General features: G+C 47.2%; 1 protein-coding gene across 2 annotated transcripts in view; it reads left to right on the top strand.

The window, feature by feature from the left end:
- LOC148040988 (bifunctional protein FolD 1, mitochondrial-like) overlaps nucleotides 1-19,516 on the top strand; it is an 83,106-nt gene that overhangs the window by 41,389 nt on the left and 22,201 nt on the right. The window lies entirely within an intron of this gene.

Below are 19,516 nucleotides of genomic sequence, written 5' to 3'. Positions count from 1 at the left end.
AATACATGCAATCCAATGTGACATCCTAGGTGCTGTGAAATATTGACTAAGTATGCTAACTCAGTAAGCTAAATCTGGCCTAGTGTGAATTAACCAAAGAAGTTTTCCTACAACAGAATGATAGGTATGTTCATCGAAGGGCTGTCCTAGAGTATCCTTCGACAAGTGGACAGTATGTCAGATGGGAGAGGATCGAGGTGCAGCTGAAGTGCAGTAGACAGTGTGAGAGTGAGAGACAGAGTTGAGCACGACACCCAATGCTATAGTACTGAATAGAGTGTTAACTGAAAGTACAAATGATAACCCTTATACCTTAGGGTTATAAGGGGCTGTTCACACCCGAACACAGTAAGTGCCCGTAAGTGTGCACCACAAGCACATACAAAATAGTACACATAATCTGGGGGAAAAAACCTCTCCTACCGAGAGTAAAAAGTGCCCCAGTGTCCTAGTGATCACCCGCACACTCCCATATGAGCGTAGGCGTAAGTAAGGCGTGTGAGATACCCAACAAACCCCCCTGGAGTGAAGAGTGATCAAGTGTACAAGGATCATCCGCCACCAAAGGGCGTCAAATTCAAAGCATCGCGAAATGCTTCAAATTTGTCTCGTGGAAGAGCTTTGGTGAAGATGTCTGCCACATTGCTGGTGGTAGGACAGTAGACAAGGCTGATATCACCTGCATGTAGCCTCTCTCTGACAAAGTGGTAGTGAATCTCTATGTGTTTCGTGCGAGCATGAAACACAGGGTTCCGTGCCACTGCAATGGCACTCTGACTGTCAGTATATAAAGGAGTAGGCTCCGTAACAGATACATCCAAATCAGCAAGTAAGCGTCTAAGCCATACGCACTCAACTGCAGTAGTGAAGGCTGCCTTGTACTCAGCTTCACATGACGACGTGGCAACAGTGGATTGTTTCTTGCTAAGCCAAGAAATGCATGACGAGCCAAGAAAGAAACAATTGCCACTAGTGGAGTGACGAGTATCAAAATCACCAGCCCAATCAGAGTCACTGTAAGCATGTAACTGCAGTGGTCCCCCCTTGGCATAAAGCAATCCAAGAGCTCTAGTACCCTGCAAGTAACGAAACACACGCTTCATAGCTTGCCAATGCGACATACGAGGCTGATGCATGTACCTGCTCAAAACTGAAACGGCAAACTGTATGTCTGGCCGAGTGTGGCATAGATAGATGAGACATCCCACTGCTGGAGCATAAGTATGGATATCAAACAAATCACTGTCATCATGTAATGACAGTTTGAGCCCAGGTTCCATGGGTGTACAAACTGGCTTGCAATCCTGTAAGCCAAACTTCTCAAGAAGTTGCCCAATGTACCTTGACTGACATAATCCAATGCCTCTAGCATCATGTACAAACTGGATGCCCAAGTAATAGTGCAAAATACCCAAGTCAGACATGTCAAAAGTTTGCTGTAAATTATTTTTGAATGCTGAAATCTGATCAGCACGTGTTCCAGTGAGCAAAAGGTCGTCTACATATAGACACAAAATCAGCATGGATCCCCCTTCTTTATGTACATAAAGGGTAGACTCAGATGGGCTGTTTACAAACCCCTGACTAAGCAAGAAAGCATCTATCTTTGCGTACCAAGCTCGTGGAGCTTGTTTCAAACCATATAGAGCTTTTTTCAGCTTGCATACTAAATTTTCTGAGCCTTCAACTGCAAAACCAATGGGCTGCTGTACATACACTTCTTCTTGAAGTTCCCCATGTAAGAATGCAGTCTTTATATCCAGCTGATGCACTTTCCAACCAAAATGTGCAGCCAAGGCAATCATAGACCGAATGGTCGTCATACGGGAGGTAGGAGCAAAGGTCTCCTCATAGTCAATGCCCTTTTTCTGTGCGTAGCCTTTAGCTACCAGCCGTGCCTTGTACTTATCTATGGATCCATCTGCATTCCTTTTCAATTTGTAGACCCATTTCGTACCAATGGCACGCTTGCCAACTGGCAAAGACACCAAATCCCAAGTATGATTCTTATGAATAGAATCCAATTCAGCTTGCATGGCTGCCATCCAATGCACACTATGTCGTGTATCCTCAAAACATTCAGGCTCCTCATTATCATGAGTACATGCTGCCATAACAAACTCCATGGAATGTGCTGAATCATGCAGTCGAGTTTGCCTTCGAGTACGACCAGCCAAGGGTGTTTCCAAATGACTATCTCTCATAGTCTGCGTGTACCATCTAGGCACCTGTCTTGCTTCCTGACTGTGTACAAGTTCCTGCTGAATTTCAGTTTCAGCAATGTGCTGATTTACTGCATGTTCCATAGGAGCAGCTGGCTGAACATTAGGTTCATTTGCTGAAGTACCAGCTGAATCACCAAATGTGATGGGCAGCAGCCCTTCAAAGACATCACGGGCAGCCTGATATGTATCAAAACCAGCCAAGGATAATTCTGATTTTTCATCAAATACAACATCCCTGCTGACAAAAACCTTCTTGGTCACGGGATCATAGAGTCTGTAGCCTTTGCTTTCGCTGCTATATCCCATAAAGATGCATTTTACAGCCTTGTTGTCCAACTTCTTTCGAAGTACCTTTGGAATATGGGCATATGCAAGACACCCAAAAGTACGGAAGTGGCCAACAGAAGGTTTGCGGCTGTGCCAAGCCTCAAAAGGTGTGACGGTTTTCAAGGCCTTGGTAGGGCATCTGTTCAAAATGTGGCAAGCGCACATGACGGCTTCCATCCAAAAACTATGAGGCAAACTCTTTGCCTTCAGCATACATCTGGCCATCTCCATGAGTGACCGATTTTTCCTCTCTGCTACCCCATTCTGCTGTGGAGTATATGCAGTAGTGTACTGATGGATAATGCCCTTCTGCTGCAAATAAGAATTCAGCATAGAGGACATGTATTCCCCCCCTCGGTCCGAACGGAGAGTCTTAATCTTGCAACCAGACTGAGTTTCCACAAGTGCACTGAAAGCCAAAAATGCATCATACACTTCTGACTTCTTTTTCAAGCAGTAGACCCAGCAAAAACGTGTAAAGTCATCAATAAATGTTACAAAATAGTAACAACCACCCAATGACTGTGTCTGCATGGGCCCACAAACATCCGAATGCACAAGCTGCAATCTGGCTGTTGCTCTAAAAGCAACATCACGGGGAAAAGAGAAACGATGCATTTTCCCCAAAATGCAACCCTCGCATAAATGCTCAGGAGGTCTCTCCAAGAGAGGTAATCCATCCAACATCTGAGTACGCTGTAATAGCATCAAGCTGCCATAGTTTACATGCCCCAAACGAGCATGCCATAACTCTGCCTCTAACATAGCAGGAGTAAGAGTGGATGTCAAATATGCAGACTGATCTAACGAAAGAGCATCCAACTCATATAACCCATGACACAGAGAACCTGTCAAGACCAATGTCATGTGTTCCTTGTCACGGACCATGCAACGGTCATCATCAAAGGTGACCTGCAAACCACAACGTGCCATAGAAGAAATGGAAAGCAGATTCTTCTTAATGCCAGGCACATACAAAGCATCCTGTAGGCAGAGAATAGAGCCATCAATGGCTGTAAGCTGAATTTCCCCAATACCACGAACAGGGTATGATGCATTATTAGCACACTGAACAGACTTCCCAACGGGAGGTGCACCAAGAGAAGCAAACAAATCTCTACGAGATGTGATATGCCGTGAAGCACCACTGTCAAAGAACCAAGTGTCAGCATCTTCTGTAGAGCTAAATGCTCTATCAGCCCAAGAGACATCATAACCGCAAGTGTAAAAACAATAGTCCCTGTCTGCAACAAAGGACGCGGACTCACTAGCAGTGGAAGGAGCTGCAGAAACAGACATCCCTGACTCCTTCTTCTTCTCTTTGGCGATGCGCTTCCTGCACTCAGTGATGTAGTGGCCAGGCTTCTTGCAGTAATGGCATTTTCCCTTCTTGGCTTGCGTGCCCCCCTGTTTCTGACTTGTCTGTGAAGTGTTACTACTACCAGAACTCTGCGAAGCATTTTTCCCTTGGCTGTTTTTACCCTTCTGCCTTGACATAAAAGCCTGCTCATAGGCTATACCATCCACACCACTGTTCCGTCTAGTTTGTTCCTCCTCTAGAAGCAAACTGACAAGCTGAATGAAAGTGATGGGCTCTTTCGAAATCCTCATAGTGAGGTTCAAGGCAGTATGAAAAGCCAAGTAAGAGGGAGGCAGTGAATTCAATGTCGTAGAAATCAGCTGCGCATCTGAGTAGTACTCATCCACATTCATGAGTTGCTCCCGCAAGTCCTGAATTTTGTTGAGATGATCCTGCATAGAATCACCCTCATTCATCTTTAGAGTCTCTAGCTCTTTCTTCAAGAAAGAGATGCGAGTCTCATTCTTTCCTGCAAACATCTGCTCCAATATCAACCAAGCTTCTTGTGAAGAAGCTGCTGAACGAATATGAGGAATGATAGAACGCTGAACTGCCAATGCAATCAGCGACATAGCCTGTGCATCCCGTGTATCCCAAGTTTTCTGAGCTGCAGTTCTTGGGGGAAGTGGCTGAGCAGGGTGAGGTGGAGGGGGCTAAGGTTGCCCTCTTGCACGTCCTCCTGGAGGAGGAGTAGCGGGAGCCACAACTCCCGGTCGTGCTTCGTCTCCACTGACATAATCCCACAAATTTTTGGCCACTAATACATTCTTCATCATGAAAGACCAAAGGGAATAATTGTTTCCATCCAATCGGTCTTCCTTGGACACATAGGTGAATACATCTCCTCCCTGATTTGCCATTATTTCCCAAAAGGTAATAGAGCAATGTCAATGCAGTACGGGCTGGAAATCTGCAAATTTCCAGAAATTGCAGCAAACACAAGTCTGCAATTAATGTGCAAAGGGTACTCTGTCAAAAAAAACTGTCACTGATGCACGCTTCCCAAGGTGCAATTAGTGCTCAGCAGCACTAAAACATCAAAAACCCCAAAATTTTGCCAAAATCTCTGTCAAAAACAGTCGTTCTGTGACTGTATCAGCAGTTTAAATGCATCTGTCCTCCAAATACACAAAAGCCCCAAAATTTCTGACCATTCAGTCCAGAAATTTGCATGAATTTTCCTTTTCCAGTAGATCTGTGCCAACCGCGTGTGAACCGCCGCTTCCAGAATTTTATTCTGGGCTGAAATGAAAAAAAATTTGTTGAAAATTTTACCTGACGTGGAGCAGACTGGCGTGTGCTGGTCGGCGGGCAGTTTGGCGCAGGACAGGCTGACGTGGTCGTCAGACAAGCTGGCTGCGCGTGGTCAAAACGGCGGGGAGGACGGGCTGATGTCAGACTTGCGGGCTGCACGTGACGTTGACGGGCGGGCGCAGGTCAGTCGCGTGTGACGGGTGGACTGACGGTGGTCTGACGGAAGTCGTATGGGCTAACAGACGACTTAGGCGGCGCCTGGGCTGACGAGGACTGCACTGTTGGACAGCGCGCTGGCATACGTCAGCGCCTGCAGCTGACGTGATGAGACAGATGTCAGACGTGACTGACGAGACTAACGTTGACGTGGACCTGGTGCTGCTCGCGAGCTGCTGACGGACAGGGTACTGGTGGAGGCTGGCGACGACTTGTACTGTGCTGAGGCAGCTCTGTGGAACAGCGCCTCACTGCTGACAGAACTGACGACAGGTTGTACCTGTGCTGAGGTGACGTCTGACGCTGGAGCAGGACTGGCGTGTGCTGCAGAAGCTGAGTTCAGAGCTCAGCTCTGATACCAAATGTCAGATGGGAGAGGATCGAGGTGCAGCTGAAGTGCAGTAGACAGTGTGAGAGTGAGAGACAGAGTTGAGCACGACACCCAATGCTATAGTACTGAATAGAGTGTTAACTGAAAGTACAAATGATAACCCTTATACCTTAGGGTTATAAGGGGCTGTTCACACCCGAACACAGTAAGTGCCCGTAAGTGTGCACCACAAGCACATACAAAATAGTACACATAATCTGGGGGAAAAAACCTCTCCTACCGAGAGTAAAAAGTGCCCCAGTGTCCTAGTGATCACCCGCACACTCCCATATGAGCGTAGGCGTAAGTAAGGCGTGTGAGATACCCAACACAGTAGAATCTAGAGGCGTGGCCACTAGCTGTGTCTAATCCTGAGTGTACTATTCCACGAGCTGAAGTGCATACTTTTGTTGTGACACAAAAATATAGCCCCCAGAATGAACTACCTCCATTCCCAAGAAATAGGACAACAAACCAAGGTCTGTCATCTCAAATGTAGCTTTAAGCTTAGCCTTGATTTTGGCTATGGCAGCAGAATTTAAGCTTATGATGAGTAAGTCATCAATGTAAAGCAGGATATAGCTAACCCCCTCTGCAGTAGATCGAACATATAAGTTCGGGTCATAAGGGGTAGAATGGTATTCGTGACTCTGCACAAGAACTCATCCATCCTATGGAACCAAGACCGCGGCGCTTGCTTCAGCCCATAAAGAGCTTTATGCAAGCGGAATATCTTATCCCTAGGGTTCCTTGAAGGAAAGCCCGGTGGCTGCTCCGCATAGACTTCCTCCTCCAAGAAAGCGTTTAGGGAGGCACTCTTGACATCCATCTGATGTATCGGCCAACCATGGTGAGCGGCTAGGGCGAGTAGCAACCGAAAGGAAGTCAATCGCGCAGTAGGAGCGAAGGTCTCTTCATAATCAATGCCATGCTTTTGTCGAAACCCTTGCATGACAAGGCGAGCCTTGTACTTGTCTAAAGTCCCATCAGTTTTTAGCTTGGTCCTAAAAATCCACTTTGTCCCAATGACTTTCTTTTGGCTCAGATGATCCACCAATGTCCGAGTCTCATTTCGGTCAATACTCTCTAGCTCCTTCTCCATGGCCTCTCGCCATTGAGGGTGCTGAAGAGCCTCCTGCCATGTATGCGGCTCAGAATGCGCTATATAATCAGCTGTAAACAACGATGCAAATGATGCTTGAGGAGCAAGGCGGGCAGATCTTTTAGGTCCCTCCAGAGTGGAATCTAGTGGTAAGATCCCTGAATCCCGCAAGGTCTGCTGGTACTAGCGAGGTAACGAGTCTCGAGGAGGGGGCCTGGGAGTAGAAGAATCTACGGAAATGTTAGGAGCGGGAAGTAGACCAGGCTCAGTAGGCATGATCTCTGATGATGTGGAAGAAGGAATCGAATCGGAGTCCTATGTAGAGGACTGCACAGTATCCCTCTCGTCAAAGACGACATCTTGCCTAACGATCACGTTGTTTGTCCTAGGATCAAACGAACGATAGGCTTTCGCTTCAGAGGAATATCCCACAAAAATAAGGAGATCAGCTTGGGGAGTGAGCTTTCCTATCTTGTCATCAGGCATGTGTGTGTAGGCACGACACCCGAAGACTCTGAAGTGGGAAATGACAGGTAGAGAGCCAAAAAATGCCTCATACGAGGTCTTCTGAGAAAGAGCCGCAATCGGGCATTGGTTGAAGATGTACACTGAAGTGTTAACAGCCTCGACCCAAAGGTGCTCAAGGAGCTCTGCTATGAACAGCATAGAGCGTGCCATTTCCATGACTGTCCGGTTCCTATGCTCTACGACTCCATTCTGAGAAGGGGAGTTGGTAGAGGTGAGTTGGCGGGAGATGCCATGCTTCTGTAGAAACTCGGAAAACTCATGGGAGATGAACTCACCACCAGTATCACTCCTCATGCAACTGACACGACGACTAGCACCCATGTAGAAAAATACGTGAAAGCATTTGACTTATGCTTGAGAAAGTACACCCACATGTATCTGGAATGATCATCCACTATAAAAAAGAAGTACAGCGTGCTGTTCAAGGCGGCAGTGGATGTCGGCCCACAAAGATCAACATGAATCAATCTAAGAGGTGCCTCAGCACGATGTGAGGTTTGTTGAGGGAATGGGGTACGGTGCTGCTTTCCGAGCTGACATGCTTTACAGACATCTCGAGCTAGCTTCAGGCGTGGAAGGCCCTTAACCAGGTCACAGCATAACAACACACAGAGCCCTCAATTGTCGGCTCGGTTAGAAAATGTGTCATGTGGTATAGGCCATTAGGCTGTGCCTCACTGCGAGCAATCACTAAACTAGTCTAAGAGTCAAGGACCTCGATTGTGGTTGCTGTAAAGAAGACTGCTCGCCCCAACCGGCAAAGCTGCTGAACAGATAACGAGTTCACCCCAAGCTGAGGGGCATGATATATATTGTCCAGTGAAGCCAGATCTAGAGCCTTGTCAGTGCCAAAACTGACGCAACCTTGAGCCTGAATCTTAACCGAGGAGTTGCTTCCTACACGGACCGGTCCGACTGTAGGGGCTCGGGAATGGAAAATGTCCGCTATAGGAGTCATATGATGTGTAGCTCCACTGTCCACAATCCAAACAGGAGCTGAAGTGCTCGACTGTGACAAGTGGGCCTCTGCGGTAACCTCATCAGGAGGCAACTCACAGATGTGGACGAGACTCGTATCTGATGTCTCTACGGAGATGATGTGGGCCTTTGCAGACAAATTAGACAAGCCCTCTGGAGTTGAGAACGTTGTCGACTGAGATGGCTGAGCGGTGGCAGTATGAGTCTGACCTTTAAACTGCCCCTTGCCATCACCCTGCCTCCCTTGTTGGGGGTTGCCCGACTGAGGGTTGGGGGTCTGTGACTTAGGTTTTGGTGCTGTGCCTCTGGCCTTTGATCGACACTCGTCGTCAAAATGGCGAGCCTTTTGACAATGTTGACAATACCTATTCTTTTTAGGTACATTCTGCCACCCAGATTTGAGAGATTGGGATGTTTCTTGTGATTCCCCAGATGGATTTTGCTTTTGATTTTGATTTTGATTTTGATTTTGAGTGGAGGTTTGATTTTGTTTTCCCTTCCCATATTGCCCTTTCTGAGAATGAGCAACAAGAGCCCCCTTTGAAGAGGAATTCACATGAAGCTGATCGAACAACCATGCGTAACGCAACAACTGATGCTCAAATTCATAGAATGTAGGTATGGTAGGCTTTGAAACTATACCTTCTACAAAATTGAAATATTTCCTGGGGAGTTTATTTAGGAACAATGTGACCTGATCGTCAGAGGACTTCGGAGTCCCTGTAGTGGAGAATTTAGCGAGAAGACGCTGATATTCGACCAACTTGACTTTCAAGTTATCACGGTCAGTGATTTTGAAAAGTTGGAGCTTATGGTCAAGATTGATACGACAAGTCCTATCCTGAGCCGCATAGCGGTCAGTCAATTGTGCCCATTGCTCAGATGCGAAGTCAAAATGCTGAAGCTGAGAATGAAACTCAAGCAATAAGCCTTGCATCAGCTCGACAATAGCGGAGGCATTCCTAGCCTTCCATGAGTGGACAACTCGTATGGGACAAGTGCGGGATCGGGTTGGGGTTTCAACCCCTGCACAAGATCCCATAGGTTCTAGGAGTCAAGGACATGTCTCATCAAGTTCGACCAAGTGGTAAAGTTTGACCTGTTAAAACGAGTCTTGTCATTAAATGCATGCTTGGTAGAAGATGAGCTAGAACCATGAGATGTCGGGTAGGTGGGGTAAGATGGATGTGGGGGATAAGATGGTGGAGGTGGATATGTTTGATAGGTAGGAGGGGGTAGAGGTGGATAGGTAGAAGTAGGCTGTGAGTATCCAATGAGTGCTGATTGAGGCGGAGGCACTGGAACATGAATGTTTCCATAAGGTGCCGGTGTAGGTGGAGGCAGTGGGATGCGGAAGCCCTGTCCAAAGTTAGGCTGGGGCACAGGAGTATGACCAAAAGGTTCACTAGGTAAACCCATGGAGGCAAACTATGGAGTCAACTGATCCACACTCGGGAGAGATTGGGGGGGATACCCAGGTTGCAATGATCCTGAAAATGTGTGTGAAGTAGGTGGAATACTACCCGGTTGAGGGAAGAATGAGATCTTAAAGGATGTGCCTATGTTCCATAATCCCGCGGTGTGATGTGCGGTGCAATATGAAGTGTGTGAAATGGAAATGTAAATGGTGTGAATGAAAGTGAAGATGCAGCGGAAGAATGTGGTGGGATGGGTGGGTTTTGAAAATGTGGTGCGTGAGGTGCAGATGCATTTTGTTCATTTTTATCATTTAATGATTGGAAATAAAAATGTGAAGATGATGATGCACCATGCAATGAAGAAAAAGGAACACCAAATTCATTCTGATTTTGTGAAGTAGACAGAAAAGAAGGAAGGTTAGAAGAAGAGATACCTGGCTGGACTCTTTTTTCCACATGATCTCTACCAGAATATTGCAAAGCAGAAGAGGTAAAGGAAGAAGGAACAAAAGACGAATCTAAAGTACCTTGCACCGGAGTGGACGGAAGAGGATGAAAGAAAGGAACATACTTCGGGACTTGTTCTCCAAGAGAGGGGCCCATCCCTGATGGAGGTCTCGATGGCCTTGCAACATTATCAGATTTACGTGCAGCATCTGAAGAGAGAAATTCATGCATACCTTCATTTAGAAGCTTTTCTTGAAGGGCAATTCTTCGATCGAGCTCCTCAATCTTCTTTCATCTATAAGCTATGATCAATTTGTATTCTTCAGAGGCCACCTTGCCTAGCTTTTCTTCCATGTAATCAGAAGTGCCTTCCACCATGTCGGAACTTTGTGGAGCAAGCTGATAGGCCTACTCTCGCTCGATTCTCGGCATAGTTGGTTTTGGAGACTGAATCGGTGGTGTTGTGTTCGAAGTCATTTGAACCTACTGTTGTTCTTGCTTCTTGTGTAGAGCTTTCAGATCAAAGGCCTAGGTTTCGTAGAAAGTACCAGGCTGTGATACCATGTAAAGAAATGCCCTAACACAGAAACATAAACAGAAACTGTATAAAAGAACACAGTTAGGGTTAGGATAACTTAGAGACAATGAACACAGTGAATGAATGAAGTGATATGACTATTGAATATACGATACTCATGCAGCAAACACACTATGCAGTGAATGAATATTGTATCTTGAACTCATGTATCTTAAGGATCAGGGCAGGGATAATGAGCTGGAGAGTGTGTCGTACTCTAAACAGATCTTGAATCGCAGCAAGGTAGCCTCTGGATGTTGAACACTAGCAAACGCAGCAGTGAGAAGCTGGATCTGATGCAGACAACAGTGAGGAGAGAGAGAATAAAAACACAGGCAGCAGGTGGCTTGCAGGAGAGAGAAATACTAAAAACACAGGTAGCAGGTGAGAGAAAGACTAAAAACGCAGGCAAGACAGCCTGCAGGAGAGAGAAAGACTAAAAACGTAGGTAGCAGGTGAGAGAAAGACTAAAAACGCAGGCAGGACAGCTTGCAGGAGAGAGAGAAAGACTAAAAACGCAGGCAGGACAACTTGCGAAATACTAAAAATGCAGGCAATAGGACTGTGATGACGTGGCAAGCTGTACGGCAGCAGGTCTGCATAGGAATAGCAGTCATCTGGCTGGAATCAGCTCCAAACTGCGTGAAGAGGGCTGGAAATCAGGCACCAACTGATGGAGACAGCAATGGACAGCTTCGGCTGAGATATCCTCCGCGAACGGGGTGTGGGCAGCAAGCTGAAATACTTGAAATCCGCAAAAACAAGATTGTAGACTGAATGGAGGGTAGCAAACGCATTTATAGAAAGTTTGGGCCCTTCTAAGTGGGTTTGTGCTTATGGGACACAGAAACTCTCTAGGATCGCGTTTCTTTTAAATAAACAAGGTTTCTCATTAATTAAGCATGTTTTGGGGCTGTTTAAGTAAAGCTAATGCATTTTTAGCTCAACACCATCACCCTCATGGTCCGCCTGAGGGCCACCATGGGGGAATGGAGTTCACCGTCCAGGCCTGCAGCAAAGCGTATCCGCATGCCCCATAGCTTCTCTTCTTCATCAGCAGGTTCCACACCGAACAGATGCTTCACAGGTTTCCCTACTATGAGTTTACATCTTGCATCCTGGAATATGAACAACCTCTACTATAGTGGAGCACGCGGTTCTAGGAAGTTGATTGTTCGGCAGGAGCTAGAGCTTGCCCTTGCCGGACAGATCGACATTTACTTTTACAGGAGCATAAGCTTACTCCCGCCCAGGCCCAGCGGGTAGGGAAGGTACTCCCAAGCAATTCACACACTTACTGGAAGCGTGCCATCGGTACCCATGGCAAGAGTGGAGGTGTATGCATCTCTATTGGCTCGAGCCTCTTGGCCTGGAGCCTCACTGCCTATGTACAGGACCACGGGACGATTGTGGTGGGGGTTCCATGGATCAAATTGGATATTGGGGACTCGTGCCTTGGAGTCCTCAATGTCTATGCCCCTATTGAGGTTAGGGCACGCAGCAGGTTCTAGGTGGAGATCGCAGCAGGACTCCTAGAGGTGGACTCCTCGATTGTTGGAGGAGACTTAAACAACCTGGAGGCCTTAGAGGACCAGTAGGGCAGAGGCAAAAACTACTAGGGCATGGCTGGGGAGGAGCAGGAGGCATGGGAGGTCTTCTTACTGGCAGTAGGAGCATGTGAGGCTTGGAGAGACCCAGCTTTCCATAGGAGGGAGAGGTCACTGGATTTCTCTTGGGGATATAGGTGGCTAGGGGGAGTCTTGCTGGAGCGGCAGGACAGGTTCTATGTGGGAGAGTGGGGATGCTCTCGCGGAGGCCAAGTAGGGCAGTTGGTTGACACCACTTTGTCCGATCACTGTCCAGTTCTCTTGACACTTGATCCCCCAGCATCTGCCCTAGACACATGATCCTGTGGAATCCTTGACTCGATCTACAGGAGGAAGGAGGTGAAGAGACAGATCGAGTAGATTTGGACCAGGGAGTGGGGCAGGAGGGGCCGGATCGCAGAGGAGGTTGCACAGGTCCTAGCCGAGTCGAGCAATATCTGCCAGGAGATAGCCCTATATGCCAAGTAATAGAGTTGGGAGGAGAAGAGAGCACTCTTGCGGGAACTAGCAGCCATGCAGAGATTACTACAGGAGGCACCAGGGGATCCCATCCTCCATGTACAGGAGGTGCGTGCACGAGCAGCCATCGCCGGCCTAGAGGACAGGTGCTCGGAGTTCTCATTCTGCACCTCAACAGCCTTCTGTGCGCGGAAGGGGGACACGATGTGTAGGGAGTTTTTCCTAAGGTGCATCAGCCTTGCACCTGAGGAGAGCAGATACGCAGCCTTTGGGATTAGTATAGGAGGATTTGCTCTTGCCCAGACGAGGTGATGGAGATTGCCACTGACTATTACACATGCCTTTTTCAGCAGGAGATAGCTTCAGCTAGAGGACAGAGATGTAGACAGTAGGTATGGGATCACATCCCGTCCCTCGTCATAGAGGAGATGTGACACTCCCTCCTAGCCCCCTTCACAGAGAAGGAACTAGAGGAGGCTTTCCATACACAAGATGGGCAAAAATGCTCGGGAGAGGATGGCCTCTCTAAGGCCTTGTTCACTACCTACTAGGAGGTGGTGAAGGACCCCTTACTGTTGGCCTTCCAGGAGATTTTCAGCTCAGGACGAATGCCAGGGAGTCTATTGGTAGGTCTTATCAGTCTCCTCCCCAAAGGGGGAGGCCAATTGGAGCTATCCCAATGGAGACTGATCACCCTGTTGTTAGTGGCCTATAAGGCACTGGCAAAGATGATTGGTAGGCGACTCTGCCCTGTGCTTCCATACATCATTCATGACACACAGACAGGCTTTGTCCAGGATAGGAGCATCCTAGACAATGTCTTCATCTTCTTTGAGGCGAAAGAGTGGGCCCAACACAGTGGTCAGGGATTGGCGGTACTACTCCTGGACTTCGAGAAAGTCTATGACAGGGTGGATTGGGACTTCCCCCAGGCATGGATCCACAGGGTCTCTGCACTTTATAGATAAGCTACCAGCAGGGTTCTCATAGGTGGCAGGTGAGGGGAGAAGTTTCGACTGGAGAGATCGGTCCGGCAGGGCTGCCCTTTGGCCCCGTATCTATTCCTACTCTTTGCATTGGCGATGTCTCACTTCCTCAGGTCACGTGTGAGCAAGTTACACGGCCTCCGACTTCCGGTGAGAGACGAGATGGAGTTGTTAGGCTTAGAGTATGCAGATGATACATCACTCTACATAGAGGACGATGAGTTGATGCTGGAGAGAGTGAGACTAGCTCTCAAGGTGTTCTGCACTGCAACGGGAGCAAAAATCAACTGGCGAAAGTCAGTTGGTTTCCTTACAGACCCGGACTTTAGCACGGAGTGGGGAGTCCACTTGGGATTTAGATGGGTGTGCAAAGGGCAGACCGTCCGTTACCTAGGGTTCCAGGTGGGACTCGACGTCACTGCCGCCAAGCAGTTTTTTCTAGTCCTCAACTCTATTCGGAGGAAGATGACCTATTGGAGTACTGCTCGCCTTCCTCTAGCGGGCCGAGCCCTGGTGGTTAACTAGGTTCTCCTAGCGATGGCTTGGTACATCGCCTCATGTTGGTGCTTCTCCTCGTCGTGCGTAGTTTAGCTTCGCCGCCTAGTGCGGAATTTCCTCTGGACTGGGTCAGACGGTTCTAGGGACTCCCAAGCCAAGGTGGCGCATGCGACCATCATCCGGCATCGGTCAGAGGGAGGGCTTGGCATCGGTCCTATTGTAGGAGGGTCTCCAGGAGTGTAGACCGAGGCTTGGCGGTGATTGGAGGCCGTCCTTGAGATGGATCTTCACGATGGCCTAGATCACGCCCCTAGATCCTCCTTCCTATGCAGCATACTTCGTGTGTGGCAGGGCCTCCGTGAGGCCCTAATTTAGAGCCCCCTAGGCTGCCAGGAGGAGATTGACCGTCAGTCGGTGATCTGGAATCCTCAGGTCAGAGATCGAGATGGGGTACAAATTGGCGAGTGCCCCCACATCCAGTGGCCCAGTTGGGAGGCGGGACCACCGGGCTCATACCATCAAGACATGGCGGGAGGTGTACAGGATGGTGGACCAGGAGGTGTTGCAGCGGGCATCAGGTTGCCAAAGAGGAGTTGAGTTGAGGAGAAGGGAGATTGACGTAGCAATACCTCAGGAGTGGCTTGACCCCCCGATACGAGAGCAGGTAGAGCTCGGTGAGGTATGGGCCGCTAGGTTTTCACCAACAGGTATCCCCCTACAGGTGGTAGGTAGAGTGGGTGGCGCCCCACATGATGGGACTTTCTTCATCGTGCAAGAGGGGGGGCGTCTAGTCCTTAACAGAGGGCAGCAAGATGAGGGGATAGTTGCCCTTTTGTGGAGGAGGATTCGGGTGGTTGGCCTCCAGGGGAAGACATGGCGGTTGGACCCTTAATGTGTTCTGGGAGGAGCTCCGGGAGTGGCACCTTTGGATATGGGAGGGCAAGCTACTTGATGAGCTAGAGTGGGACCCAAGAGAGTGGCTATGGCCGGCCATTGCGGTTGCCAAGAAGCCACTGAGGTTCCTGGAGTATACAACCAGGATTGGCATATACGTACTGATGTAGGAGGACATGGACTGGGCTTCATTGCGTAGCAGGTACTGGGTGGAGCACAGCATCATGGATGCTTTTCGACGGACTTTCTGGCGCCGCCTATGGGACAGCTGGAGGCCGGGAAGGGTGTTGTATTTCTTATGGCTGTTGGCACATGGAGGCCTGGCGGTGGGGAGTTGGTTAGACGAGATACAGAAGGATGGAGGTTGTAAACATTGCACATAGTACCTTTTGGAAACTCCAAAGCACTGCCTTTGGTTGTGTGAGGTGGCCCAGCTCGTGTGGAGAGGAGCATGCCGCATTCTCCGCCGTATAGCACCCAGCCTTGGATATATCTCATGGGTAGCTTTCTGCTAGGAGGCAGTCAGCCAGGGCTGTCACCTTCTGTATGAGGTAGGGATGCAGGACACGATATTGTTTATTGAGGTTGGGTCATGTGCAATGGTCGGCTTGGAGGCTCTACCCATCCGCCAGGTACTGGAGCCCACAACAGACCGCTCTGAGGTATGGGAGATGGTAGGGAGTCTTACTGGATGGCACATTTGAAAGGTGTGGTGTCAGGAGGTTCTTGGCGGGGAGAGACTTTGAGTATAGGCGACTCTGGTAGAGCTCTTAACTTCCATCATCCACTCTCTCCGCGGCCATTGGGACCAAGTGCAGGGCGAGTCTCGAGCTCGTTAGGAGCTCCGTTTTCATTTCATGCGCACTTGGGGCGGCCAAGACCTGTTTTTCATGATGCAGGCAGGCAGCTTGACATGGCGATACACCCCCCCTCCATGGCTTCTTGCCCCCATCTCCCCTAGACCGCCCTGAGAGGCTTGTATACTTGATATATCTGTGACTTTGCATCAGCTCCAGCTAGTCTATTGAGTATGAGCACTTCTTTGTATTCAGGTTTTTTTGAAGTAATATAATTAGCCACACCTTATTTGCAAAAAAATCAGGAAGCCTTGGCACGACAACTCATCTTTTGGAAAGATGGCAAAATCCATGCACAAGAAACGGGATTGCCTCTTACTTTGAATTTTGGAAAGGGAGGTATGCAAAAGTTGTTGCAAGACTTGGCTGTCCGAAATGCTTATGCAGCTGTACATGCTTCTACTTTTGGTCTGCAATTGGATAGAATGCATGGCCAAGTAATGGCTGGTTCGAAAGCTGCAATATGAGTACATGCTTTGTCAGTTGAAAAGAGAAAAGCTACTGACAGTGAAATGTCTTATGCAGGGCAAGATATTCGTGACATAACTAGCTGGGAATCACCGGTAGATGCATATTCAGTGGATGCATATTCAGAAAAAGGGCAAAACACGGATGTAGTTGTGGAAGAGAATATAAGAGAGATGAAGATAATGGAGGGATATCTAAGAGAGTGACAAGAAGAAGTGTGGATCCTCCTAAAGCTATAAATCAACCACCTCTTAAGCATGTTATGGAAATGGTTGGGCAGGAGCAAAAACAGGATAGCAAGTAAGATGGCAAACAACTGGGATATAAGTTGCAGTCTGATATTGAGACAACCATGGATACCTTGGAAGATCCCGTAGTGGAAGAGTCAGCCATTGCATTTGTAGATTTTCTTAATGCATGTGAAGAGGTTTATGAAGCTTATGTTTTACTTGATGCAGGGACTTAGAGGGAGATTGATGAAGTGCTAGATGTACACGATTTGCAAGAAACAGCTTTTTTTTTTAGACAGTTTATGAGCTCGAGGATATGCCTTTAGAGGATGTAAGATATAATTCTCCACAGCTGAAAATTGTTTCAAATGCTTTGTCAGAGGTCTTGATAGGCAATTCAAAGATGCTTCAAGATATGGACTACTTCACTATTTTTGTTAATGATCAGCATGTATTGGATGCAAGTGAGGCTCAGTTTATGTTTAATATGGTACATAATTGTCAATATAAGCATATTTCCACGTGTTGAACTTTGAAAGAGCAGGCATATTGCTATGTATTTATTGATGGGTGTATTGATAGTTTGTATATGGAGATTCAACAGCCTCTAGTATATGATACGCACCCGAGTCTTTATGACCCTAGAGGGGGTACTAGGTACGGCTCAAGAGTTGTACAAATGCTGAGTATTTTGATCGACGATCCAGGGGAATGCCTTCTTATATGTATGATAAGCGACAAGTTAATGCTATGGGTGTTTGACCCAGGTGGTGCATTGGTGGCACATACCGGAGGATATGCAGGTTCGGAGGGGATGGATGTCGTGCCGCTACGCAGACACAGTGTGAAAAAACTTGGAGTACATCATCATCCGGATTTCTTATTAATCTAGAGAGTCAATGCTATATTAGTCATTGGTGCTAGTGCCCATAGTATGGTTAGTTCTAAAATACGGGATTTTTGGATAAGTTTAGTCTATTTTTTATATTATTTTTCGTAAATATTCAAAAAAGGTGCAGAAAACTTCTAGAATAGGGTGACATGCAAAAAGCAAGTTGTTGTTTAGCGAGTTTTGGAAAAGCTCATGCAGCAAAAAAGAAGAACTTGCGAAATCACGCAGAGCGCAATCGCAGTTTACAGGCAGCAAACAACACTTCTAACTAGGAGAAGAAGAAGGAGCGATCTGGGAGAATTCTAACCAGGTGTCTTGGAGGCGTCCTGGGGTTTTATCCCCCTTTTGGAGCCAACGGAACCATCAGATTTGCGGTCTGAGCAGTAGAGAATAAGCTAGTCTTTCATGCACGTTTTTTGTCTACAAGGGAGCTCCAGGAGATCTAATGCTTGGAGATTGCTTTTGAGTAGTGCCAGACAAGGAATTTGTTTAACTTCTTAAGTTCTATCAATACATAGTGCTTTGATTCATTGTGCTTTGTCTTTATCTTATGTACCTCTTGTCTATTCTTTTTCTTCTCTTCTATCTTCTATTCTCTACTTCCTTCTATCTCTAATCCGCGGTGGATACGGCCTTTCGACTAAAACCCCTTCGACATTGGTGAACCCAACGTGAAAGGTCATCAAAAGGAAAGACAGATAGGAGAACCTTCAAGTACAATTTCTAGTAATGTTTTGCAGCGATTAGTGCAGAATATGAACATGCTTATGCAGATACAGCAACAACAATAGGTGATGCAAGCTTCTGCTCAAACAGAAACTGTTGTGATAAATGCTCTGCTAGCAATAGAGCATGAGATGAAGTTGTTTAATGGCAGAAATGTATCCGCATATTTACAAACCTATGCTCAAAAGATGGAGTTCTTTGGGATAGCTCAACTTGGATGGAGCCGATATTTTATACGGGCTACTGTATATGAATTGAAAGCTTGAGTTATTGAATTGTACATGCAGGATGTTGACTAGGTAGTTTTCAAGAAGACACTCAGGGAAGAATTTTACATTGAAGACACCAGTTTGATTACCCGCAAGAATTTCCAGGAGTGGGTTTTACAACCCAATAAAGGTCTTGTGGCTACAGAGTTATTAAGAGAATTTGAAAGTCGGTTTGAGCAATTAGATCTTGCAGAACAATCCTTTTGCGGTAGAAAATTGAACTGTTTCTACAAGCAGCAGATCCTGAGCTTCAAGAGAGGCTTGATGATTTACTAGAGGATTAGACTACAGAGACAGGTCTTAAAATAGAGTGGAGGCATGTTAAGGAAGCTGTTACTGCATTGGTGAAAAAGCATAGAAGAAGAGAAAGATTGCATGTATCCAGCTTGCCCACTGTTATGGGCAAAATAGTTGATGTATCTACTAAGCCACCTACTTCTGTGGCTAACCCTATGGCTGCACTTGCTATTCCCACTGTTAGAGAAGTTGTATTAGATGAATTAGTCAAAGGCATGCGGGATCTTCAGTTGAAGGTTGCAAAATTGGATGAGAAAGGACAAGAGGAAAGGGGATGGGTCGCAGCCCCTAAACCAGGGTTCGTTCTAGGATAGCAAGCACCTACCTTGACAATGAACATCAGTAGAGAAAGATGATGAGCATCAAATGATGATGTTGATTATACATAGCAGTAGACACAATTTGATGCAGACCATGATTATATAGATGATGCCCTATAGGCAATAGACAGTGTGCTCTGATCAACAAAAGAAGATGATGTTGGGTAGCAAAAAATCATGAAGACGATGCTATCACAAGTAGCAATAAGCA

Source organism: Lygodium microphyllum, chromosome 1, assembly GCF_053477565.2.
Source record: "Lygodium microphyllum isolate KBCC chromosome 1, Lygodium_microphyllum_v1.1.10, whole genome shotgun sequence".
NCBI lineage: Eukaryota > Viridiplantae > Streptophyta > Polypodiopsida > Schizaeales > Lygodiaceae > Lygodium > Lygodium microphyllum.
The sequence above is the reverse complement of the archived record's forward strand: the minus strand, read 5'-3'. Positions and strand labels throughout refer to the sequence as shown.